The following is a 27,462-nucleotide window of genomic DNA, read 5'->3' as shown; positions in this document are numbered from 1 at the left end:
TAATCTTCATACACATGCAGCGTTTTATTGTTTTCAGAGATATATTTTTCTTTTCTGTGACATGTGTCTACACACTTTTTCAATCGTATTTTATTTTTTCGTAACCTGATAAATATATTATTAGGTGTCCAAAAAGTTGACCTTTAATATTGGAGTTATCGGAGTTATCTGGTGATATGAATATTAATAATTTCAAATTTTTCACACATTGTTTTTCTCTCATGAATGTTATGAAACAAAAAAATATGTGAAAGTTTCCTTTTGTCAACCAGTGCTAAATAGAAGAAGAAAGGCTTATTAACATGAGAAGTGTTTCCCGTATAATCCCATTTTTTTTCTTACCGACTCCAGTTTGAGTGAAGGAAGACAATTTTTCCAAATCTAGTTTTCCAACAGGATAATAGCAACGAAGATCAACAGTTTAAAATGGACGTGGCATGGAATAAGACATATCAGAGCAAAATTAACTAGTGTCAGAATTATAGTGGAGGTCCAACTCATATTCAATATTTTTATTTGAATCTTTTATTATTTACTACTGTATTACCATCATATATAAAATATAATTAAATCTCTCCATTAGATATACAATGGTGACCAGAGAAATTATATATATTAATAATTAATTACAACATCCTATATGATATTTAAAAAAAGGAGTTGTTTTTGAAAAGTTTTTTTATTGTATTTGCAAATAAGTGTGTTAGAAATATTTAAATTTTAATTTTTTTGATTATTTTTCTTTTCTGTGGAGTACAATCTTTATCTGTTCTCACGAAATGAATAAATTATTAAGAGTATTATTCCACAAAACGTAATATTTGAAGGTGCTATTTCTCTTGTCAACAAAATCCTTTTATGAAATATCTTACAAAATGTCTAATTTTAAATTTTGTGCTATTTTTCTGGTCACCACTGCATGTATTAACAATCAAGTACATGATTTATTCGTCTTAAAATTTGAGCAATAAAATAATAACCGACTACGACATGAACACAAAACTAAATAATCGACTGACATGATTTATACAATCACTGAAGACTGATGATGATTTTATCTCGTCGCAATTTATAAGCGCACGCGGCGCCGCTTATAACATCGACTGTCCGTTGTCCATCTTATCCAGATTGATGGCGATGTCAGGAGTAAAACCCGAAAATAATTGACAATGGTAGGGGGCACTTCATACCGGATAAAAAAGCGGTAATAAGCATTAGTCCCACTCATCAAGGATATATGATTTCCTCGTATGAAATATAATCGCAACGAATGGGATGAAATCCAATGAATTTACTATCTCTTTATTTTAAATTCGAAAATAACAACAAGTAATAAAGAAACATCATTAAGTTTTTCATAACTATATTTTGGAGACAACATATCTGTCCTGCTGTGCAGAACATGCTATCTGAAACATTACTTAACTAGGCATATATTATATATTATATATCCTTTATTTCCAAAACTACTTATGAATTTTATGCCATTATATAATCTAAGCCCATAGACTGGAAGGTACGTTTTACGTCGTAGCTTTTAGCCCTAAAACCCATATAAATTTAAGCACCCACCGTTATAAACATGATACGACATGTGCATTTTAAGTTTTGCGTGTATAAAGTATGCATCTTAGAACGCGAGAGGGCAACAAACAGATCCCACACCAGGGAAATAAAGAATAAAAAGCTTGGGTTGGGGTCGTAGGTGCGCAATTTTAACATTTTTCCTGAAATTGAAATCGGAAATGACATCATTAGTGTCCTTGTAACTTCTAAATATTAAACACTTAGCTTCCAATTATGTTTGGGAACTTTAATGAATTTTGTTACAGTCTTAAAGATAAAGTCCAGTGGTGCGCGTGGAGGATGTGACCTAGTGTTGCGGCTAAAATGAGAAATTGTAGTAAACGGTTAAGTTCAAAAGTAATTCACTTTATAACGGCAGTAAAAAGGCGCACATTTTTAATGTAGTTTTAAATTGCACACTTAGATTTTACGCCCATCCAGTTCCTTAAACAATTTCCACTGTTTGGCATTAACGATTATAGTCTCAGTTGGCTACGGAGAGTCACCTACTCGTAAACCGAAGGAGATAAACAACCCGTAAATCCACAGTTACCAACCATATAACACCGAACAACAACGTATCCCTTCCTCGCGGTCTCCGCAATGGTACAGATAAGACATTTATTTACTTGCCTTACTGGATAATTTTATTGCTGTTCACACCATTAATTAACCCGCCACTTTGTATTATCTATGGCATGGGTAGAGCAGGCTATGCGACTTCAGGAATTCGCAGGGTTTATTAAACTACTGACGACACATTGTTGTCTGTAGACAATAAGAAATGCATGTCCATTGTCCATTCATGGTTTAGAAACCATAATTTTTTTCCTGTGCCACAAAAATCTCTATTTTTTGCGACGCCCCCTAAAAAGTAAGTCTCAAAATGATCTATTAAGTCAATTGTTTAGTAAAATTATTTTTTTAAAATATGTAATTAAATTTTTTTTTTTTGACATTTAAAAATTATTGACAATGAAACATCGTTATTATTACTATTTTTAGTGTTAAATTTCAACTAATAGCTTCATAAAAAGTTTCGTTTGAGCTCATCTTAATTTTTCTTATTTTTTTGAACAGTATAAATTATATTTTGTATTTTTATTTGGGTTTTAAAAATTTCGAATAAAATAGTATTTTACAAAAAAATCCAAAAAAATATTTCTCCAAAAAATTAACTTGGAGCGTCTTGAGGCACGTGTTGTTTTGATTAAAAACAAATTTCCTTATCACAAGAAAGCGTTTTAGGGGGCATCGCAAGAAGCTTAATTTTTAAAGACCAATCAATTTATACTTAGAATTTGATGATTATAAAATTTGGAAGGATAATGAGACACGCATTTTTTGAGTTAATAAAAGTTCATAATTAAAAGTCAATATATGTTTTTTAAAAAACAATCTGAAGTAAGAAATTAATTGACCATTTATAATGGTCGCAAAATTTTTATCTTGTAGGTAAAAGTGTATGATCTCATTTTATTTGATTGAAGTGTCTATAAACAAATGACGCAATAAAATTCGGTTTTACACCCAACATCAAATTTTTATTTCCCTTTATTTCTCAGGATATTAGTAATATTTAGTGTTACCGTAAATATCCAAGTATATTTTTGTCTGCAGGAATTTTAATTTTCGGTTCTCCCTTAATGTCGGCATAAAACATCGATAAAATTATATGTTACTGCGCATTCAAAATTTCTCCAAATAAGTTTTATAAGTCTATTGAAATTCAAAGTGGTGCTAAAATGATATACTAAACATGGTGTCGCAAAGTTTGTCCACAATTTTCCAAACTGACATATGATCTACTATTTAGATGTTTTCATCCTAAAAGTTCTTGGACTGTTTACATTATTTTAGCCCCAAAAATAGAAACAGTATTAAGTCAGAGACTGAGTTTTATTGTTCCGAAAAGACGTCCTTGTTTGTTTAACTGACATAATAGGTTTAATAAAAACAAGACTAGGTCCGAAGGAAACTTTCTCACAAGTTGATCCTAAAAAATATTCACATATAGTAATGTAGTAGAATTTAACAACTAATATATTTTAAAAAATGTAAGTTTAATTGAGCCACAAAGACAACCTATTAAGTTTGAATTTATAATTAATAACGTAAATATTGTGTAAACAAAAATCTGAGACCGAGTGGGTAGGCATTAAAGGAGCCGATTCTGAGGTTGTTCATGTCATAACTCTCCCTTAATTAAATCTCTCAGTGACTAATCGCCTACCTAAAGGGTAAAATATTACAAGCTGTGTTGTTAATTACGACCGTAGTCGCTACAATTCGGCGCACATTTGAGTGACATCAATCTTATGTGCGGGTGCAAAACCCGTTCGACTGATTGAAATATATCAAACGGAGAGAACAATTCAATTATGCCGTAATTATGTCACTTAATATTGTGTTGCGTGTGTGTGTCCTTGTGGAGATGAGACAAGCCGTGAGCGAAAATTTACTTTGATGTGCGTTATATTTTGCTGATTGCTCGGTATTATTAAATTTACCATTACCGTTCCAGCCGTTTTGAGATATTCATGTCTACCGATTATATTTAGTTGGGTAAAATTAATTTTGGCTACAAGATTTTTTAAAATTTTCTTTACGATAATTTTTTAGATAAACAAAAAGGTTCTATATTTGTGAAACTCCGTTTATTATACATACAGTGATGATCAGAAAAATAACACACATTAGTATTTAATGTTATTTAGAAAATGTACACCTTTAATTAAATGCAATCAAAATATTTTATATTTTATTTTAAATAACTACACTATAAATATTCTTTTTACCATTATTCATTTTGTTCCTAAATCAAAAGAATTTAAGTTAATAACCACAATTCATCTAAATTTGGTGGTTCTTAGTGTTTTAATAGAGACTTGATGTCATTCTATAAGTTTTCAATTGGATATATTGATAAATGATCCAATACCTCTCTCATAATACATGAAACGGCCCATTTTACCAATAATATTTTATCTAGAAAAGGACCTCTATTCCTGTATTGTATCTTAATCCAAACTTTTATTTGGAGGATGACGAATCTACTGTTTACCATTTGATTCTATTCTATTGAACTCATCCCTCTAAAATAGTCTTCACCAAAGTTCTGGAGGGTAATTAATATATTTTTGCGCCTTTAGTCTTGTTCATGTTTTATATCAATGGTTATTTTACTGAAATACTTCCTTACAAGTTTTGTTTATTCAGTCGACGTCTCTTAGACACATTCATACTATGAAACTTAATTAACTCATTAACTAATTCAATTGAGTGAGTTGTTTCATTTGTTAATAAAACTATAATGGAGTGTTGTTTATTTCTTCCCACCGAAAGTAAATTAGTTATTCAATAAAATAATATAAATCATAGTAAATTTAATTTTAAATTTTGTGATATTCCTCTGGCATCACTGTGATTTTTGCAAAATTATAGTTTCGTTATTAAGCAAATTAAATATTTAATTTTGCATATAGAATATTCATGATGCTAATTTAACTTCATTAAGTAGGGTAAGTGGAATTATCATTTGGTAATTTCGAAAGGGGCACGATCACTACTATAAATATTTTATGAATTTGCCTCAATTAAGGGGACGACAATTTAACGAGTTATTATAACTGATGTTGCTATTTATAAATGTGCGATGCGATGCTCATAAATTTATTGTGAGCGTAACAATGATGGCAGTTTAGTAAATGTAAGTTAATTATCGTTGCTTTGGTTTAATGTTATTGAAATGACAGTTGATTCATCGTTACAAAAAACTAACAATGTTTTAATACATTTGATGTAATTAAAAAAATGTGTACCGGTGAATGCCGGTAATGAGAGAATTTTATTATCCATCGTAATTACGTAAATAATTAACAATGATGCCTATAATACTCCGCCCCTACGGCGCACGATTAGTCACGGACCGATTTAATTAAGCGAAGTTATCGCGACGTGAGTGTGACGATGAAGGTGGTGCGATACTTTTATCGGCGGTTTTTATATTCCGGATTAATAAATTTATTAATTAATACGCTACGTTTTACGGTTCAGGCTCGCTCGCACGCTGAATTCATAACAAACCGCAACTTTTCGGGCTACGAGATGCCATTCCTGATTTGAAACTTTTTTAATTAGAGGAATATTCGATGTGTTGTGGACATTATTTAATACTGATCAGGGATTCGGGTATTTTTGTTTTTTTTTTTCATTAAAACGGCGCATTAAAACTTTGAGGATGAGGGAAAAATAATAAAATCAAGTTTGTATTAATTTTTCTGAATTTTATCATTCATTTTAGCCACGTAAAATTATATGAAGTGTATTTTTATTCAACTTAAACTTATTGAAAACAATAAGTTTAAGTTATATAAAAATATAAAACCTTGTTTCTTTCCTAGATCATATACATAAACATAATTTGAACTAATTGATGTACTTACTCATTTACATGTAACTTTATAGTTGAAAATATAGTTTTTTAACCATATTTAAAAACAAGAACACAACTCTTCTTCATACCTGTGGATTAAACTAGTTTATATAAAAAATATAGAATTCTTTTTGATATATATATATTATTAGAACACGAAAATTGTACATTTTTTTCATTTAGGTAATGTACTTTATTTAATGTCCTGTTCAGAATAAATAGTAAGCCCAATCAAGAGTAATAAATATTTCGTGTCTAATTCGTTTTGATAAAAAAAGAATAATTGAATTCGAGATATAAGTTCAAATTTTATGGAATTGTTTACCTTTTTCAGTCACACTTGACTAAGGCCGGTTGAGAAATGAACATGTGATGGATGAAAAATATAAAAATTTAATATTATAAACACTAAATTTAATTATATATTTAATTATTTTTGTTTCCAACCTCACAAGTTTAACATTTTTAATAATTAATTTATTCAGTTTCAAGCTCTAATAGACCACTAATAGTAAATTTAAATATACATTTAGTCTTCTTCCTATCATAATATTTTATTTTTTTGTAATTGAATATACTAACAGTCAATTTTTAAATTATTTTTTCTTATCAAATAAAAACAATAATCTTATAGCCAGAGTTAAAAAGCACTGCCTTCTCTATAAAGCTAAAACAAATATTTCAATTTTAAATAAGAAGTTAAACTGTTTAAAAATAAATGCTAAGAAATTGTAACATAATTGTATGTATTGTATAATAATGTTACATACACATTACTAATCAAATAAAAAAATCTGTATAATAATAAAAAATATTTATTGAAATAATTAATCAATTATGGTTTGATGTTATTAAATTATTTAGGCCACACATAATTTTTAAAGACAGACACATGTTTTGAAAGGTATCAACACACAAGATGAAACCAGTTAAATAATAATAATCTGAATATATACGCACTAGACTACTGTGGACATCATTTCGATTATATCAATCCCCATCCGACGTATTTACATTCCCACAACCCGCACACATCACGTCTGAACAATAGAATCGGATCCGATTTGGACAAATAAAAAAAAGTATTGACATTATTAATTTAAAAAATAATATTTCAGGCATCGCATGCCCCTTCCGAATCGCATTCCTTTCATTAAAAACGGACGGCGTCCCACACAATGCCGGCCGCATAAAACAAATACATAAATACATCCTATCTCCGCATCATACTTGTCAAATAAAGTTCGGAATCCAATTATACGCGGACAGGTAGAATTGATTGAAAACGCCAATCATACATGAATGAGTTTCTGAGTGGGACGCGATAGGCCCAAGGATATTTTGATTTTTTTTCAGAGCATCGCACCAAACGGAGGCGTGAGTCCGATAACTATGGGAGTTTAAATTTGCTTTAACAACTCGACTACGGACGGCCACGAATAAATTATCGCATTTTGTCGGGATTTCCTGTGTCGTATGTTCGGTTATTATCTGCACTTTAAGACTGGCAATATATCGAGGCCTTAGTTTAACAAGGACGGAAGACGTTTTTTTTGGAAATAAGTAATTTATATCGTTATAAAACATACCTCTGATATTCACAAACAGTAAAACCTTTTTTTATGGACATGTTAAATTTTTTAACAAAACTTAATTACCCAATTAAAAGCTCTTTTATAATTTTAGAAAATGTTATGGTTTGCTTTAATTAAACTAACTTGGTACATACTTTGTTGCAGTAATTAAAAAGTTCCGCATTTTTTCCGGCTTTATTAAAAAGCTTTAGCTCAGAAATATTTAAAAAATGTTCATGGGTGTAAATTCATTGAGCACCATATTTTATGTTAATCCTGGATGATTGTATAGTGGTAGCACAAGTAAAAGTAACAGTAATCTAAAGGATCAAAGATCATCGACAATAGATTGCGATAAAGATATTTTATGGCAACAAGCGAGAATTCATTGTTCTGTCAATAACATTCGAGTCGGTAAAAATTATTGCATGTATTGTTAGTAGTAATAGTGCTAACAAGTGAGAACAATGTGAGACGCCGCGTGACAATTTTGCGTTAAATCCAACTGCAGCTAAACATGCCGACATTATCTGGGTTTTTCAGGTAATTTCGACACAGTCATGTGCGAAAACCGAATTGTCCGTGACATCCCAATACAGACATTAAGCACGTTTATTCGTTGAAGACTGGCACTATATATTTTAGATAACATCGCCGTTCCAACTGGAGATTTCTGGGGGGTGATTTTATCGTGTCTCTTGGTAGTAGACCCTTGCAGTTTACCCCTTTTCGGTTAAGCAGTCACATTACAGCCAGAATCATAAGTACATCTGATGCATGGAGTTACATCCTGGCGAATACTTGCTACAATAAATGAAGATTAAAGGCTACGGGTTTATGAAGGGTGTGCGTAATCCGTTTTCGACTTTTTCAGTTTGGAATCACTGTCGCCAGTTACGGTTCATTTAATTAAAGCCTTAATGTTTATACGTACTCATTAGGACCAAGTTTAAAATTGGGGGGAAAACTCCTTTACAACTGTAAATTTTGCTTATGGGGTATATGTGTAGTACACTCGCATGAATATTAATTAATTTTTTAGTAAATGGGAATTAATGAGTGCCGGCTCTTTTATGTCGGACCTTTTAAGTAGTTTTTGATTTATGTATGTTTTTGTTGGATTACTTTTAATTATACAAAATTTTCATTTTCGCTGAGTGTAGTAGTCTAGATAATTTAATAAAGCAACATCAAAATGTTTAAAGATATTTATTCTTCATTTTGTTTTAATAATTCAAAAGTTATTTCAATTTCTGTACTAATTCTGTTAATAATTTTTTGAAGTTGTTGAACCAAACGTCTTATTTTACAATATGAAATAAAAGTGACAAATCAAAAGAAAAACACAAATTAAATTATTTTTGGATTGTAGTTATGAAATTATGGACGTGTTCACATCATAATCTGAGCTAAGCAAACAAAAAAGCATTTTAAATTATCCTTACATCCACAGTAGGGGGAGTTTCGCCCTTTCAATATTAATTAAGCGTGTTACCTGTAACAGAAAACACGTTAATTAGACAAACTTTACGGGTAAATTAAATCTTACATTATAACGTATTAAAATTTAATTAAACAGTTTGTTGCACGCGGAGGAGAATAAACTGCATCGCTCGCCCAAAATTACAGTCTTGTTTACGCTTACCCCTAAGTAAGAGAGTTGTTATCAGTCGTGTCTTGCAGTCTTTATCTACGACGAAAATTAATGTCTGCCACGAAACCAGGTTCATATCGTGTCAACCTAAGATTTCAACTTCACTTCTCGCATCATTATTTGATTTTGTTCATTCCAACAGCTTTAGTTTTTTTTTTTTGTTGAAATTAAAAAATCGTGCTTATATTATGTAATTATAAAAACGGAAAATTTAATATTAGTAATTAATAAGTATTTTACTCAAAAAATCGTAAATGGATATTTGGAAGTTGTTTGTGATACGTTGCATACCTTGACATTATATAATGCTTACGCCACTGTCCCAAGACTCTAAACATTACCGAGGGTCTTAGTTTGTTGGCTAATTTGAAAAACACATAAACCGACAAAAGCGTCGCGCGAAGAGTGTCTCCTAATTACTAGATAAGATTGTCGTTAATACGAGGAAGCGGTGCCTCTTTGTTTTCGTCATTCAAACACTCTATCTAATATCTTTCTTTCAGGACTTTTACGGTACGCCATTTGCCTTTTTAATTGCTTCACTTAAGCCTGCTCCCCGGAGTGTTATTAATTTTTCAGGTGGGTAAACCACAAATCGTGGAATGCTAAATGAATTCCGGTTTAATTCGCTTATAAAATACGACAAAATACACAAATGTTTTGGCATCCATGGTATAAGATTTCAGACGTAAATTTAACATAATTAAATTAAACAAGCAACGTTTCAAACTCTGTTCGGTCGATTAAATTTAAACGCTTCAGCTTTTGTTCATGATTGATTTGCCATGATGTAATCTTATCTGAAACAGGATCTCAGTTACAAAAGTCGGAGCGCCTTTTGCTAATGAACTATCACACAGCATCAATTTTTATCTCTCATGTCGTTGGATCTCTTTAATTAAATTATTTTATAGACCAAAATTGAGAATAAAATTATGACACCCCCACACCACTTGAAAATTTTTGAAATATATAGTATGATTTACAAGTGTGATACGATTTTTGTAAATAAATGTTATACATACTTCTGACATCATTAGCAACTTAAAGTAACAATAAAGATTGCTACATTAATTTTATGCTTTTGCCAGTTATTTGTCTCGTTTTGAAGCAATTCCAAATATTCATAATAATAAACCAAATGAAAATGGATTATGGTAAACCAGTATCATATTTAATATTTTTTTTGGAAAAGATTACAGTTCTGTAATATTTTACTCCATATTGCGGTGGGTCCTTCTCACGGCACATATGTATCTTTATCAGAAGGAAACAGAAAGGCCAACAAAGCTGACATTACGCCGCTAAATACTGGTAATACTGGGATTAAGTATTAGCCACGTTGTGTCTTTGCCTCGACTTTCCGCTATCTCCAAAACCGTCCTGCAGACGTTTAAAAAGAAACTCCACCAAATTAACAGATTAATTTTAATGGGTGCTGTTTTTTAAAAGGACATTTTAATCCGCAGCGATTTTTTTTGTGAATTTAATCCACGAGTTAAGAGGATTCTGTCTGGCGGTTTACGGTGTTATTTAACTGAAACGCTGAATTATTCCCAATTAAAATAAACCTCCTAAGTAAAAATTAACAATTGTGTCACATGTTAATGAGTTAATGGTAAAATTTGTAACTGAAGCACAATGCTAGAAAATTAATTAAATGTTATAAGAATGATAGCTGAACTAATTTTCGATAGATATCAATAAATCCAATTAGACATTTTCTAATCCCTTTGTGCTGATCCGACCTGCAATTACGTGCCGGATTAGGCATATGTCACAACTTTTTGAAATGATAACGGTCCGTATAATTATTGCAACTTGATCTTCTGCGAACCCAGCATCCAGACAATGGAGACGATATGAGTCACTAGATACTTTATACAGAACCTGATATCCATTAGAACGGGGAAAATATTCACCGATCCCATTATAATGGATCGAGGTGGCCTAAATTTAGACGCGGCCTTTTTATTCTGTAGAATATATTATGATTGAGTCTGCTTATTCTCAGATTCGTAAAAAAAATCCGCTTCGATCACGTTTTGCATGTACTTGTAAAAAATAAATTATGTTAATAATTGTAACATAAAAATAAAATTATACAACCCAATAAATTTTAAAAAGTGAAGTGAAAGTGAAGTTCGAGATATAAATTGAATATAGTATGTTAGCTATGTCCATTAAGTTTCTGACGGATAATAATTTTAGACGTTTCTGAAATGAAATCAAGAAGGGGTAGATGCGCAGTTATTGGCACATCCCTTATTGGATAAATTCCTTGTAACTGGTTAACTACTTGGTCAAGCTGACCACTTTAATAAACTGATTATCCCATAACCCTAAAATAATTTCATTTTATATACAATGAGATGTTCTCTCAATTAGACCGGGTCTCAAGTAATATTGAGAATGTCATTAGGACCCTCGATACTGTGTACGAATATGGAGACACTTTAGTCCTTTCTTATAATTTAATCAGTTCAAAGAATTCGTAAACGAATCGATGTAGTGTTGTATAGGATAATATCGTACTATTTATTATCATATTATGTTTCAATTTCGCATGTGAAAATTAATACATATTTATAAATTTATTGCAAAATGTTACAGAATATTTAATTTTGTGTGTTACTGTATACTATTCACGGAGCTTTCAAATATTACCAAATGTGTCTAGTATATGTATCCCATTATAATTACATTTTATTTCGACGATGAAATTTGTTCATTTGGAAATTCAATTTTGCCACAATAATAAAATACATTTTTCATTGAAATTCCAGATGTTTATAATGCAATACTATTCATCTTTTATGAGATAAATACAAAACGCATGTTTCGATTATTAAAATATTTATATTTTGTTGCGGATTGAATATTAAATCCCTACAAATTTCAAATATGATATACAATTTTTATCAAAGCGACGTGACCAAATTCGTTAAACAATAAAACAAACGAGTTTCATTTGCAATCAACAGTCTAATGGGAAATGTTTCAATTTTTGTATTATGTTTATTATCTCTATTATTTCTCCACTAAATTTGCTTTATTATTTATTTTGTAAATACCTTTTTCTATTCTTTTAACAGAAGTAATAATTGAATGAAACTGAATACAGAGTAATACATTAAACCCAGTTGGAGAATATGGCATAGACCTCTCGCGCAAATGTCACCCACTTATTTACCATAAATTGTTGAAATAATTCGCACAAACACGAATAGTAATAAATTCGGCGGCTGGATAATTTTCGGCGGCGCGTCTAGGGTGAGTAGGGTAGGCATGTGTATTAAGTACTGAATTGTAGGTCCGGCAATTCGGCGGCAAAGGACCATAACCCTTACAGGTAACATATAGTTAATTAAACAATTTCAATTCTGCTATGCGCACTATAGCAAGAATTTAATTTGATCCTCCGGCCTTTATTATTGTACGGCTCAGAGATAATTCGACACAATGTTTCAATGCCCACTCGTCAGATTTGTGCGCGTTACCATATTCATGTAACGTAGTAACAAATTAAATAACTATTGAGGGATGTGTGTAGTTATTGGCGACAAAGCGGAAAAGTGGCTCTTAATTCGGCGGGATTGAAAGCAGAAATTGATAATGTATATCATCAAATCTCCAGCTTAAAAGCTCTTAATTCCCTTGTCAAACTGCAAATTGCCTAATCCCCAAAAAGTTATGTATAATTTACCGTTTCGAAATTATTTTCTTAAAAGATCAAAGGAAATGCATCAGAGACAGATCGGGTATTGCAAATTAAAATTGGGGTTGGCACGAAGGAACGGTGAGTAAAAAAGAGTTCCGTAAAGAGCGTCGTCAAAATCAACTCTAAGATCCAGTTTTTTAATTAGAGCCACGGGACTTAGTGGCAATAAAATTCTCTCCCCTACAACGACGTGCACACAGTGGGCCTGCGAAAATATTCCAGATAATAAAAAACTAAAAATTGGAGCTTAATTTTTAATTGTATAGGGACTATATGTTTTTAATTAAAATATGATAATTAAGCACTTTTCTACTAATTGACTTACATTTTTATATGAACCCTAATATAATAATAAATAAAATAAAATATCTCAATTTAAAATAAATCCAGTGATTCAATAAAAAATAATAAGATATGATAAATTAACGTCACCTTTATTTTTATACAATAATAATAAAATTACTACTTGTCTTTGGTACAATCATGTTCAAATTTGGTATGTATTATCCTTAAATACAATATATTGTAATACACTTTTTCCATTCTTCCCTTTTCCGCAACCTTTTTTCTACACCCCTTAAAACTATTAAGCTTTTCATATCCTATGTAGACTTTAGAAAAAACAAGGTACTCTTGACTAATTTTGATTATCATAGCTGTTTTTAAGATATTTCAATTTTAATGTTTGTTTGATTTCAGTTAAAAAATTTCCATATATAATACATAATATAGTGGTATAATAAGAAAGTTCATTTGTATTAATGTATTAATTTATTCTTTTTTGACTTTGATTTTTTGATGTAGTTGTTATTGACAGTGCATAGATCCCTTAATGGATTAAGGCCTGTTGACCTTGGAAGCCAATTTAGAGAAGCACCGTTTCCACGACCAAACAATTGATTTGAAATTGAAAATGTTCGCGGCTAAAATAAGGAGGATCATCATTATGCATATATGTTTGAAGATCTTTTGTCTTTAGAAATTAAAGACACATTTCTCTACTTCAATTACCTGAGCAGTAAAAGCTGTCATGTTTTAAATGATTTTTGTTTGATGGTGTGTGATTTTTCTGGTATTAATCCTAAGCATATTCATTATTCTTTACAAAACAGAATTTTTGGTGAAAGGAGCCTCATCAGAGAGAAGTAATTAGGTAAACAAATACACATAAAAAGAATCTCAAGTTGTAGTCATATCATACCTACCTGATTTTACATTATGTAAAAATCGCTTTAACATTCTTCAAACATTAAAACAAAATATCTCAAAAATGCCAGTGATAATCAAATTTAAGCAACAGTAGTTAAGTTTCTTCTAAATTAAGCAAATAATACGAAAATCTTAATAGTTAAACATATTCATAGGGTGAGATAAAAATAACCCTCATAAAGAAATAAGAGAAAAAAATAAATTTTGAAGTTTCAATTCGAAGGGCTGTATTTTCGTTAGGAGAAATATTATTTAGATTTTCTTCATTATTGGACATATTCTATGTGGTCCAAAATTTTGACTACCTATTTTATAAACACGTCGTATACACATATAAGTTTTCAAAGAAAACAAATACACGTGATAATATCACAGAAACAGAAAAGAAACGCGACAAATACCTTCAACTCCGAGACAACTTTCGTTTTCGTTATATCAGACGTCCCACGGTGCGAAAGTCTACATCGCAAGGGAAAGCAGAAAAGAAAATTAGGAAATCTGAAAAACAGACAAAAAGTTCGGTGCCAAACTGGATTATTTCGAACCTGAGACGATAGGGGAGCATAATCAGTCCGTGATAAAAGTGAAAATTTTAAATATGCGAAACATGATTTTACGCAGAGAATTATCATTTTAAAAGATGCAAGCGGTTCATGCACGTCGCGGAATAGCAATGAGGATCGGATTTTATTATGGTTTAATTTAATATCTGCACTTTTATATTATTATATTGGCTTGGGAAAAATTGTGCACCGGTAATATTTTTAAAATAAATATTTACCTTTAATTTTTGCCTCATACATGCAAATATTATGGAATAATGAAAAAAATAATGTTTTTCATGAGGTTAATATATTATAGATGAATCAAATAAAGAAGGAAACAATTCATAACGAAGTTGTTACATCCATTAAATAAAGACAAACATAAACTTAAAATGATTCGAAATGAAAAGGATAATAAAAAGTCTTGACGATCGAAACTCCCCATGGTCCCGGCAAAACTAGAAAAGAAAAAGTCGAGAATGACTTGCAACAATAGCCGGGAATAGGTTCCGAAATAAAGAATGTTGTAAAGGATGAGGCTGATTGGTGCGGTGAGACTGTAGGCCCCGTCGAGGCCGTATATAATGGCCAAAGAAGTGTAATGGGTTTCTGGCGGCCCAATTCCTTCCGTCACACCGCAACCTTACACCAGAATTGAATTGCCTGTACCTACACTTTTACTAGGCTATACGTGTGAATTTATGGGCTTGGAAGACCTTTGACCCAACATTGATTAACCTCGAGAGGAATTTATTTTCAATAATGGCGAATGCGTCACATAGTAAAAAATAGATTTGGCTCGGTCATTTGTGAAATTTCAAATGCATGATAAAAACATACCTAACGTAATTAAAATGACGTGGAAATTAGTTATGTCATGGGCGTAGATAAGCGCGACACACGGAATACAAATTGTACCTGTCAGATCCCATGAGGATAGGGGTTAGTTTTAATTATTAGAGCTTTACATAAAAATCCAAACCGAATCGCCCTAAAATTACGATGTGACACGTTAATTGAAAACTACCGGCTGGCCAGTGGAAGATAACCAGAGGCGGGCCCCTCAACCTGCGAACGTGCCGATTTAAATCTGGTTTTATCCTTTAATTTGGTCGTGCTTATGAGTGTCTAATAAACGAAAGAGTTAATGTCGTTAGCGGTGTCAGTCGGCATCAGCACAGTGGCCTGCGGCCGGGGTGGGAACGGGGCTACGATAATCCCTTGCGCTTAACCTACCTAATCCCGGTTGGATCGCTGCGTCGCGACGCGACGCTGTTGCCTCACTGTTTTGGCCATCGAACTCCATAAAGAATTTTTAATCGTGCGGCTGAATTTTCAAAATTTATATTTGACTGTGTTTCACTTTGATATATTATTAATATCTGATTTATTAGATATAATACATCCAGATGAAAATTAAGTAAACAATTTTGATATTTTAAGTGGCGTTTGGGCGGGATTTGAACTACATATTTTTAAAGACAAATGTGGTCATGTACAGCTTTTTCTCGTAGCAAAAATTATTTTTATAAATCTTATCAATTTTTGAGCAAATTTGATATTAAATATTGAAATATGACCATTTGATTATAGGGAGGAAATTGATGCAAAGATATCTTTTTGCTGTTTTGAAAACTTTGAATCTAATCATGTAAAAAGTGAAAAGAATTTCCTGAAGTGCTAAAATACGAATGTATAAAATACAAAGAATCTTTTTATAATCATACAAAAATTTGAAGGTGCAAATCTTTTACCTTACTCTTTGAAACACTTTTCACAAGAATATTTTTAAAATTTCCACTTTATAATCAAATGGTCATGAGAAGTGAATAAGAAGAAATTTTGCTAAAAAACTTTAAAATTCTAAATACTAAATACTATCTAAAATAGTATCATAGATATTAAAAAAAAAAGATAATTTTTCTAACCTGTATCAGAAAATTTAAGAACACAAGAATTGCCTCTTAAATATTGTACCTTACTTTTGAAAGATCCTGGATAAATTACACATTTTATAATAAAATTTCTAGCTACTTTTAAAATTATTCAAAATGCTTTCAAATCTTCAGCTAAGTTTAAGTTGGTATAATCTTTACCATTTAACTATATAATTATAATAAATAGTTGAAATTTTCAGTGCTTGTTGGACTAACTTCCCTAAGAATTTAAAGCAAATCGAAGTTCCATAGAAAAAGTAATGCCCATGTAAAAATATTGATTTTTGAAAAATCTATCGACTTTACAAAAATATTATCGATATTACAAAAATACGGTCAACAACAAAAATATTAACGGCGACGAATTGCCGTGCTGATTAGATGGTTACCAAGTCTTGGACTGTAACATATGGTATATTACAAGATTAAATAAGTTTTTTTTGTTAATTTGAATATCGTCTGATAATAATTCATTCTGATTAATTTATAAAAAATATACATAATTTTAGAGGCACTTTTTGTTGTTCAAAATTGTACTTACCAATTTTCACTTTTGGTCATAATAAAATTAAAGAATCAAAATACAAAACAAAAGGGGAATATTATGAAGGTAAACAATATTTACTTTGGGTATTTCAGCATTGATTTTTCTCTAAGAAAAAAGGTTATTAAAAAAACAATTCCACTATTGCCTTCTAATTAGTGTGCCATTTCCGTGAAAAGTAAAAAAATATGAATAGTGCATGTTTGGATTTCATTTATTTCTACATTAAAATCATACACACCGGAATGTGCACAAACAAAGAAGGGCGAAATCATAACGCAGCAATAAAAACTTCCTGAATATTTATGCGTTAGACTATATATGCAGTTATACATTCGGAGAAAACATATAAACTGAACTAAAACTGAGCGAACGAAAGCAAAAAGAGGCCGTTTTGGAACGCTAAGCGTCCGTAATTCTAGACACAGGCGTGTAGGATAATTCGAACCCATAAAAAGTGCGCTCTGAAAAAGTAACAGATTTTCAGCTACATTATACGATCGTTTCAGTTTCCGTCGAAATAAATCGATGAAAATCCCATGGTTTCACTTCGTTTATGCACATGGCTTAAATCCTGGAATTTATTGGGTACGTCACAAAAAATTTCTCCGGAGTGGAACGAAACTCTTATCATATACAATGCCTATGCGATTTGATTTGCAATCTACCAACTAAGTGGATTAAACTCGGCGCGTTCGTTTAAAGTAAAAAATGTTAATTAAAATACTTGATGATAAAGTTTGGATGTGGCGGTTTGAATTGGGAAAACCAGACGGGAATAGTTTGAAATAATCACACACTGTAATCCTGAACATTCTTTGTCACATGAACATTAACTGATGAACAAGTAAAATACCTGAGGTACACAAAATATATATATAGAGACCGAATAATTATGGTTCGATATTGTGCATTCCACTAAACCTATTTTCATATAATATTTCCCCCTCATACCTTAATTGTTCAGGTATGCCACGATTGCAAACTATTTCCCAGTTAATTTATATTAAATAATCGATACGGAATCCACCAATGAAAGTGGAGGAAGAGCACGAATCTAACCTTAAATTACGCCCGAAGACGATAGGTATTTCATATGCAGTGGCATTTATGATGTCGTCAGCGGGGCCATGGCGATGCTAATGGCTGAGAGAAAAGGTTCCTCATATAATCGTTTTACAATATTAATGAGTTAACTGAGAGGGTAAAACGGAGAAACGTCTTAAGAGCACTTAAGTTGTAATTTTTAATTACTCCGTGCACGCAAAAATTGCCCAATATCCATAGAATACGCTATTTATGTCGAAAGTTTCTACCGTGCCAAAGAAAACACTAATTAAACTTCAGAGTTATTTTATGCGCGTACTTGGGCCGACTTTAAAATGCTCTCGGTCGGAAAAGGTGTTTCGGTTTTACGATGGCACAAGTTATTCGCAAAATTTTGTGTACGGTTATTGCTGTCGTTCCGGACTAACTGATTGGTTTTCGTAATGTCCACTCGTTTTTCATAAAAGTACTAACGTTTGGTAAAAGTCGATGTTTAAATATAGACCTTTTGATTTTGAATATCGATTGGAATATTTTTTATAATTTTGTCATGTTAAAATATCTTTTATTACACTTTCAATTCGCCAACAATCAAACAGTCTGTTTAATTATTGTTCATTATTATCAACCTATGAAATGTATGTAATCAGTAATGAATGCCTCTACTCTGATATTTATTGTTGAGTGTTATTCGTTCATTAATATTCATATTTTAGTCATGTAGATGTTAAAATGGAAGAAATACATTAAATACTGGTTGGCTCTATTTGACTTTTTTTAACCAGTTAAGGGAAAACTAACTACTTGCTTTTTATAAAAGTACTATGACATTTTGATATTAAATACTGATTATAAAATTTAACATTGTCAAAAGAAATTCTTATAGTTTATTGTCATTCGTGAAGAATTTCTTAAATAATGTTGAATATCGTTTATTACTAGCAATCTATATAAATGCATGTAACCAATAATTAATGCATATACTCTAATTCCTGTTGTTGAAAGATATTCATTTTTTCTTAACATAAACATTCTTCCTTCAAAATAATTTCGTAACGTTTAAAAAAGGATAACATTAACATCTTTAATATTGCATCTCAAATTTCTAAAATTGTTAAAAAGTGTGTTTAATTATCGTTCATTATCATCAATTAATGTAAATGTAATAATGATTTGTTGATAATATTTTTGTTTAAAGTTATTTGTCCTTTTTTAACATCATCATTTTCTTTCAAAATCAATTCATAATTTAGTAAAGTAGAGGCAGCTTGGTGTTTTCAGAAACTAGCTTAAGTGTCCAGAACTCAAACTCGGGTTTATCGTTTCAAATAACTATTCCGAATTAATTGATTGGTTTTCGTAATGTACAAATAAAATCATAAAAGCCTCAACGTTTGGTAAAAGTCGTTGTTAACATGTAGACTTTTTGATATTGAATACTTATTATAATATTCTATATAATTTTTTCAAGATAAAATCTCTTTTATTTCACTTGTCATTCGCGAATAATCGAACAGTGTGTTTAATTATCGTTCATTACCATCAGACTAATATTAATTAGATTAGTGCCCGCATTGTGCCCCACGTTATATTGATAATGGTTTACGAGCGCTCAATTGTGAGTTTGCCTATGGCCATCAGCTCTAATCATACGTTATGCCTCTGATAAAACCCTTATTATAATACTAATTTATGCAAAGAACATGCATGTGACAGTATTAATTATAAGTCATGTAATTGGATGGGTTTTACTAATTAGGGGTTTCACTACCACCTTATAGTTAAGCTGATTCCGATTCACTGGTGGTATGAAATATTTACTGTTTCAATACCTTTTGTCGCGGTCTGTTATTATTGTGTCAATTTCAGTCAGGATCAATTTATAAAATGTCTGCATGTCTGTTTAAAGATCATAAATATTGCAAGTGCAATAGTTATTTGCAATCTATGTAAATGTAGACAATCAATAATGTTAATAATCTGATATTTTTTTTTGAAAGTTACTCTTCCTTTCTTAACGTCAATAATTTTTTTTTTTTAAACCAACTTATACTTTTTTAATAGAATAAATATACACTTTGTTCCAAATTGATTGATTTTTTTTTTGACGAACCACAAAAACATTCTACATTCATTCTTTGCAATTTAGTGATTATATGCACCTTTTCCATTTTAAGTAATAATTGAATTTGCCTTTAAAATGTAGAAAAAAGATTAAACTACGTTGAGGTGAGAAATAACTATATTTCTGGAAAATTTCAAGATAATATTGTTGTCTATGAAACACACACAACTGGTCACAACTGATAATTTATATTCATTAAGATCGCAAAAACAAATTGCCAACGGTTAAGATACGTTAATAATTCTTGTATATTTGGAAGCTGTAAGTTTTATATTATCACAAAATATAGACTTTTGAAAATCTTTCCTACTGAAATAAAAATATTATCATCATGAACGTTACTCAGTTAATTTATCCGTTTCAGTGACTCAATATAAAATCAATCGTAAATCCTGTATAAAGTAATATCAAATTATATCGAAATTGGTCTCACACATTATAACAGAGTTTATTCCGACTATTTGAAGCCCCATTATAAAATGAACGCCGTCATTTAGACGGGCCCAACTTCCAGTGAATCACGTAAAATTTCACAGTAAATTTAAGATTCATTTGCGTACGGCGAATGGCAGTTTATTAGCAAAAATCCGTATGCAGATTCCCTATTTCAAGCATGGTCGCACCCGAATGTCATAGTTAAAATAAAGGACCGGGTTTCCCGGGACCCTCCCTGCGGTCCTCGGGGCGAGACGACGGAAATTTTGCGACTAAATAAACTGCGTACATTAAACATGCACAAGCTGGCAATATTTAAAATATTAAATGGCGCAGACAGAACACGTTCGGAATATTTCAGTTCACAACCAGTTGAATTTTGATGCATGCTGTACGTGGAAATGTTCATAATTTTACAATACAATGCAATTTAACCGTTTGTCAAGGTTTCAATTTTTACGTGTTTACTTCGCATTTACACGCATTCGAAAATACACAAAACACCCCAAGCAAATAAAGGAATCAATAATTGAAAACTGGTCGGTTTTTATGCACACACAATTTAGATCTTAGCGGGTGACTTAAATATTTGAATCCGTGCACTCCGGATTATTGCACGTTTTTCACATCGTTATCGAATCAAATATTGCAACCCTCGCCCACCGAATAAAAAATATCGATATTTTAATCTTCCTTTGGTAGAATTTGGTTTTAAATCCTTGCACGTGTCGCCCAGTATGTATTTGATAGGCAGGGGCAGCAAATTTTCCAGATAAACCGCTTGGTACCGGACCGACGTCCAAAACTCGTTTGTTAATGAACTCACCCCTTTTTGCTTCTTTTGTATAAAACGCGTGGCGAATGTGCTTTTCTATTTAAACGTTTTATTCCCTTGGCTCGTGTCTGTTATCAACACTTGGTTGGAGACTTTAATTGAAAGTATTTTTAAATTACATGTACCAATGCTTTTTATAGTATGAGGAACGGGTCTAATGCATTTTTAGACAGTAATTGCGAAATTAATTATTTGGAATGATGTGAGAATTTACAACGTTCGTAAAAACGTCAGCCAACAAGTGGTCTACAAACGAACCCTCGATTTAAATGTAAGTTTTGAGATACAAAACTTTTACAAATATCGTTCGAATAAACAGATCCAAACTACGAAGAAATTTCACTTTCAAATTTATAATTCCATTTACATTCATCCGAATCCGAAACCGTTCCCCCGCGTATTAGGAATTAATACGGAATTTAGCGGTACACGAAATTATTCAGCCCTTTTGTTTTACACTGGAGACCAGTAACTGAAACGGCACTAAGAAAATTCAGTTGTATTTACCGTGGATTGATTTATTCGAGGAAGAAGGGTGTGATATGAATCACTCACGAAACGAGAACGACTGACGGGTTTATCCCTTCGAGGTTTAAGACTTCGTATTAACATTTTGGGTACCCGAGAGGCCAAGAATTAAAACACACCGTTCGATAAATTCGACCGCAAAAGTCTAAAAAATACATTTAGTTACTCTCTCGATTTATAAACACTTTTTTCAAAAATAAACGAAACGTCGAAAAAAAAAACGAATGCATACGTTAAACATTCAATTTAAACCCTTTCAGTTCACCCCTTTCAACGCTAAAAGCGTATAGAATTTAGTTTAGTGTTTAATCGCTTTATTCCCTCACCCCGTTAGTTATCACCACATGGTTGAATACTTTAATTGAAACTATTTTTAATTTGCATGTCCCGTGCAGAAGTGCGATATATCGCACAAATGCGGCGGACAGTCGGAACTGTGTAATTGAAACGAATTTGCCGTCCTGTTTAGTTTTATTTCGGCTTTATCGTTAGTTTTTCACTGTTGGCTTAACTATGTACACGTTATTTTACGTTCGAGTTGACAGTTTTTTCCAGCAATTCTTGAAGCGTTTTCAACAGTTTCAAACCGATTTTATCGAATAGACGTAATTTTGAAATAGTCGCTAGTTTAAAATTTTTAATTAATTCTAACTTAATAAATATGTATAAAAGCATCATATAATATGCATATTAAAGTTTATTTATTAATCTAGTTGGAATTTGGTGTTTCAAACATGAATTTTAATTTTCTGCTTAATAATCACTCGTTTTAATTTAAAAATTCCGTGTTTACAACGTTTAGTGTTTTAAATAATCAATAACAAAACAAAATAATGTTTATCTACTTTTTTTGTACAATATTTATTGTGTATAATTTAAAATTGCTGTCACATGTTATTCTGTTTTTAACTTGACTTATAAAAATTGTTAATTTTTAGATATATTTACATTGAAACAGTAAAATAAGATAGGTTATTTAGTTAGTTATTTTAAATAGATAATATAATTTTGTAGCGATAAAAACAATTTGTATTGTGGCAAAATTAGAGCGACTTTTCACAGAAATTAAAAAAAAGTAAATCCAACCTAAATGGCCCAATATTTAATATTTCGTCCAGTATCCCTTATTGGCTATAACATCCTCACATCTCTTTGGCATAGACAAGATTAGATTGAACATTATTTCCTCGTCTATATTGTTCCAAATATTTTTGATTTGTTCAAACAAATTTACTCTAATCTTCTTATCCACAATCTCACCTAAGTTTTCCATTATATTAAGATCGGGAGATTGAGCCGACCATTTTAAGACATTGATTTATTGTTGAACAAACCATTCTTTAACAAGCATAGCAGTCAGTGTGTTTGGGGTTATTGTCATGCTGAAATACAAATTTTAATGGCGTTTTCCATTCACAATAGGGTGGCATGACATCTTCTAATATGTTACAACATACAACACGATCCATTTTGCCTTTTCTTTTGGGCCTATACCTTTGATTCATTCGAAAATAGTACTTTTTCCAATCTCTGGCTGTCTAATTTCGATGCTTACGAACGAAAAGAAGTCTTGATTCTCGATTCTTTTTTGGAAGACAGAATTTTTTGCTCGACGTCTTCCTGGTTTGAATTGTCCTCGAACTAATTGATTTATCTCCTAAATCTTTGGATTATTTTACGTAAAATTTTATTCCTTAGTACATTGTCATCATTAATGATGTTACAGGTTAATATATTAAAATATCTCGCTCATTATTGTAACTAAACTCTTAAGATTGTATTAAACTTAATTTAAATAACATATTACAGTATTAGAAATTGTATGTTAATTAAATGTTACTCGATAATAAAATTGAAATTTAATTTAATGAAAATAAATATAATACAAAAAGTGTAATTAACATAACATAATAAAATTAAATACTTAAATATTGGTTTATAAATTGCGTGATAATCTAAATAATATACTATTATTTTGAATTTTTAAAACGGTTAACTGTAATCTACCTTTTCATTATAATCTATTTATATTTGTTTATTACTTTAAACGACATCTTCATTTCAATATTCATGTCATTATGAACGAAAGCACGTCGTCTATTTTTCGATCTCATAAAATGATAATTTTTTATTAATGTATCTGCGAATACATTTAAAAAAATGCACTTAACTATTATGAATCAACATTGTCCATAACAAAACGCCGTCTCGCATCGTCCGACCAACGGCCATCCCGCGTATGCAGACGCACGGACATTCCGTCGTGGACCCCGCGACATTCTCGCAAAATTCCAACCGTAACCCCTCCGACCCCACGGCTCCCCGTCCCCGAGGATTCCGGGCCCGGCGTGGATGGTTGAGATTGTGGCGCGGCGCCCCGCCACCGAGGTGTCAACCGGCTGAATAATGCCCAAAGAATCGGACGGTGGGCGAACGTGTGCTCACTCGTCCTTTGTCGCTTTAATTTATGCCTTTAATTATTCGATTTATTCGTCGGGAGCCGAAGTCTCCGGACCGGTAACTCGCGGGAGTGAAATAATTGGCGCCGGCCGGATCGGTCAAGACCACAAATCAATGGATTGTTTTAGTCATTTTTTATTTACGTTTAAGTCTTTATTTTCAAAAGTTATTTCTTGTTAATTGTTGAAAAATATATTTCTCAGAAAGAAAGATATATGGTGAAGGTGGTTGCAAGTGTTTTTCAAGTTCCTGTTCAGAAGAAGACGATAAGGTGCTTCGTGAATATTTTAATACCAACCAAATAATTAATTACATTTGTAAAAGTAATTAGATATTAAATATTTCAATTGAATTTTAAATGCATTCCTAAAGTCTAACGTATTTTTGCTAGTCTTTTTAAGAACATTATTCATAAAGACGTTAAAAAACACTTAACTTTAATTGACTTTTACGGCATCCTTTTCTTGACCAATTAACTACAAGTAGTTTACAATTTGTTCCCAACGTATCCTGAAAAAGGTATCTGAATATTTTAGAGGAGAAACGTAATTATTTAGCAATTAATGGCAATTATTCGTTCTTTGGTACTTGAAATTGAAATGTAATATAAATGGGTTAATTGTAGTCATTTTAGAAACATGTACAAAGTCTCTGTGAAGATGTATGCCAACTCATAACAAACTTATTGATGCTTTTTTATGTATGTATTTTATCAATAAATAAAAATATATGTTATACGTATACACCTAGAAGTAAGTGAACACTCTTATTTCCATGTATATGGCAACAATAAATTTTCTATAAGAGGGTTGGGAAGTGCAGTCCGAAATCAAATTTGTATTGGCACTAAAAGCTAGTTGATAAATAAATATATGAAAAAATAATCGTAAATTACATTTTATGAGAGCATTCAGGATGCGAAGAAGCGCTAGTAAATTTTCGAAAAAAGCGTTACGTGGTGGGCAAGAGGTGGCCGAACACGCGAAATATATAAAGCGCCGGCGATGTATGTAAATACCTTTCGAACACCATCCGGAAAAGAGTTCCGGACTTCTTTCGTCCAACCCCCCGGAGGACCGGAACGGCACCTTCGAATGTGAATATCCTGTACCCATTTTAGTTTATAGTCGAAGTAATCTCTATATTTTTGATCCGCGTGGTGTTTTATTGGAGGAGTCGAGTCCCCCAGGTGCGATAAGTCCGGCGGTTGGTCTGGGATCGGCGGGCCCATGTTTTCCCGGTCCCGATGCATTAGTTCTTCCCGTGCCATTAAATATGCATGCACGGTTTTACACGTGATCAACCAGATATGTTACGCGCACATAAATTTTATATAATGGATTCCGTACCTACTGATTTTCTGGGTCGACGCCGAAAAATATTAAGGTTTGTTCCGATACACATATATCGCGTTTAAGTACCGTTGAACCTTACGTTATGTCGTGTGCTGCGCGATCACGAGCCACGTCGGGAAATGGAGGAATGCCGTTACATAAATTTTGCACTCCGACAGACACGGTTATTAAAGATATATGCATAACAGAATCTTTGTAACTAGGTTAACTTTCCTATAAATGCGAAAATCAATTTGTTAATTTATAAAAATTATCTAAAATTAAGACATTTCATTATATAGTATACAGGGTGTTTCATAACTTATCCGAAATTTCTTAACCAGATATGCACTTCTAAATAAGTCGATATCATAAAAAAATTTTCTAATTAAAGTCCAACAGAAAATGAGATAAAAAATGTTAAAGTCTACAACAAACCTTATCTTATCCATTTTAATTCAATTTAATTTAAGATTTTTGTTTCAATATTATATATTTAATATAATTTTTAAAACTTTTTTATAATTTAAAATATTTCTTGTGTCCTCACAAGTGCTTTAATTTGTATATTTAAGTTAAAAAATAAGCTGAAAGCAGTAGAAGCGATTCGTCGCGTTAAAAATGCGCTTAGAGAAGATGACATGAGGGGTGAAGTCGGTACAATACGAGTTTTATAAAATTGGCAACGAATGATGGAAAAAGAATTTTGACAATTCACATAAGTGTGGACAATTGGTTGAAGGTGGCAAATATGGATTAGAAAATTCTAAAAAATTAAATAAAAGTCTTAATCCTAGGGTGAATTTAATGACTGTATGGTGGACTAAGCATGAAATTTTACATACTGACTATGAGCAAAGAGACTAAATCATCAATTTAAATGATTGCTGGTCACCACATGACCAAGTCTGTGTAAAACTTATTCAAAGACAAGCTCCTCTAATGAACAGAAAAGGTATTTTCTTCCTTAATAACTCAAGTCCACATGTTGCAATAGACTGAAAGAAATCTTCGAATGTTTAAAAAGATCAAAACTGAGATTAATCTGTCATCCAAATTCAATATCTCAGAATATTTTATCAAAGCATGAATTTGTTTGTTAATCTTTGATAAAAAATATCAGTGATAAAGATTATTTTGTTGAAAGAAAGTTTGTTATAAGAAAGTTATGTTATATTAAAGCTAAATGTTAAAAAAGTGAATTACATTTTATGATTAATATTTTGTTTTTATTTGTGATTTTATTATTTTGATGCATCTGCAGATGACCTAAGGTACAAACATGTGGGATTTAAAAATAATATGAAATAACTGCACGAATTAGGTTGTAAATTTTATTTGAAACCAAATTGTTTGCGTTTCCAAACCAGTATTCCAAAACAAAAAAAATTATCTTATCATTATTAATTGAGAACTGACGTCTGAATTACACATTGACATGCACATAGGAAATCTTATTTCCATATTGTGTCTGTTAGCCCTCCTGGACATTTCAGTTCTTGTGAATTATAAA

At 31.4% G+C, this 27,462-nt stretch overlaps 1 long non-coding RNA gene across 1 annotated transcript in view; it reads right to left on the bottom strand.

Annotated features, from left to right (window-relative positions):
* Window positions 1-9,011: 9,011 nt before the first annotated feature.
* LOC126265108 (uncharacterized) overlaps window positions 9,012-27,462 on the bottom strand; it is a 138,865-nt gene continuing 120,414 nt past the window's right edge. The window contains exon 6 of the long non-coding RNA XR_007547653.1: window positions 9,012-9,070. This is a non-coding gene — a long non-coding RNA (uncharacterized LOC126265108). The remainder of the gene's footprint in view (window positions 9,071-27,462) is intronic.

Source organism: Aethina tumida, chromosome 3 (assembly GCF_024364675.1).
Source record: "Aethina tumida isolate Nest 87 chromosome 3, icAetTumi1.1, whole genome shotgun sequence".
NCBI lineage: Eukaryota > Metazoa > Arthropoda > Insecta > Coleoptera > Nitidulidae > Aethina > Aethina tumida.
Note: the sequence above shows the minus strand (reverse complement) of the source record. Positions and strands in the feature narration are given on the sequence as shown.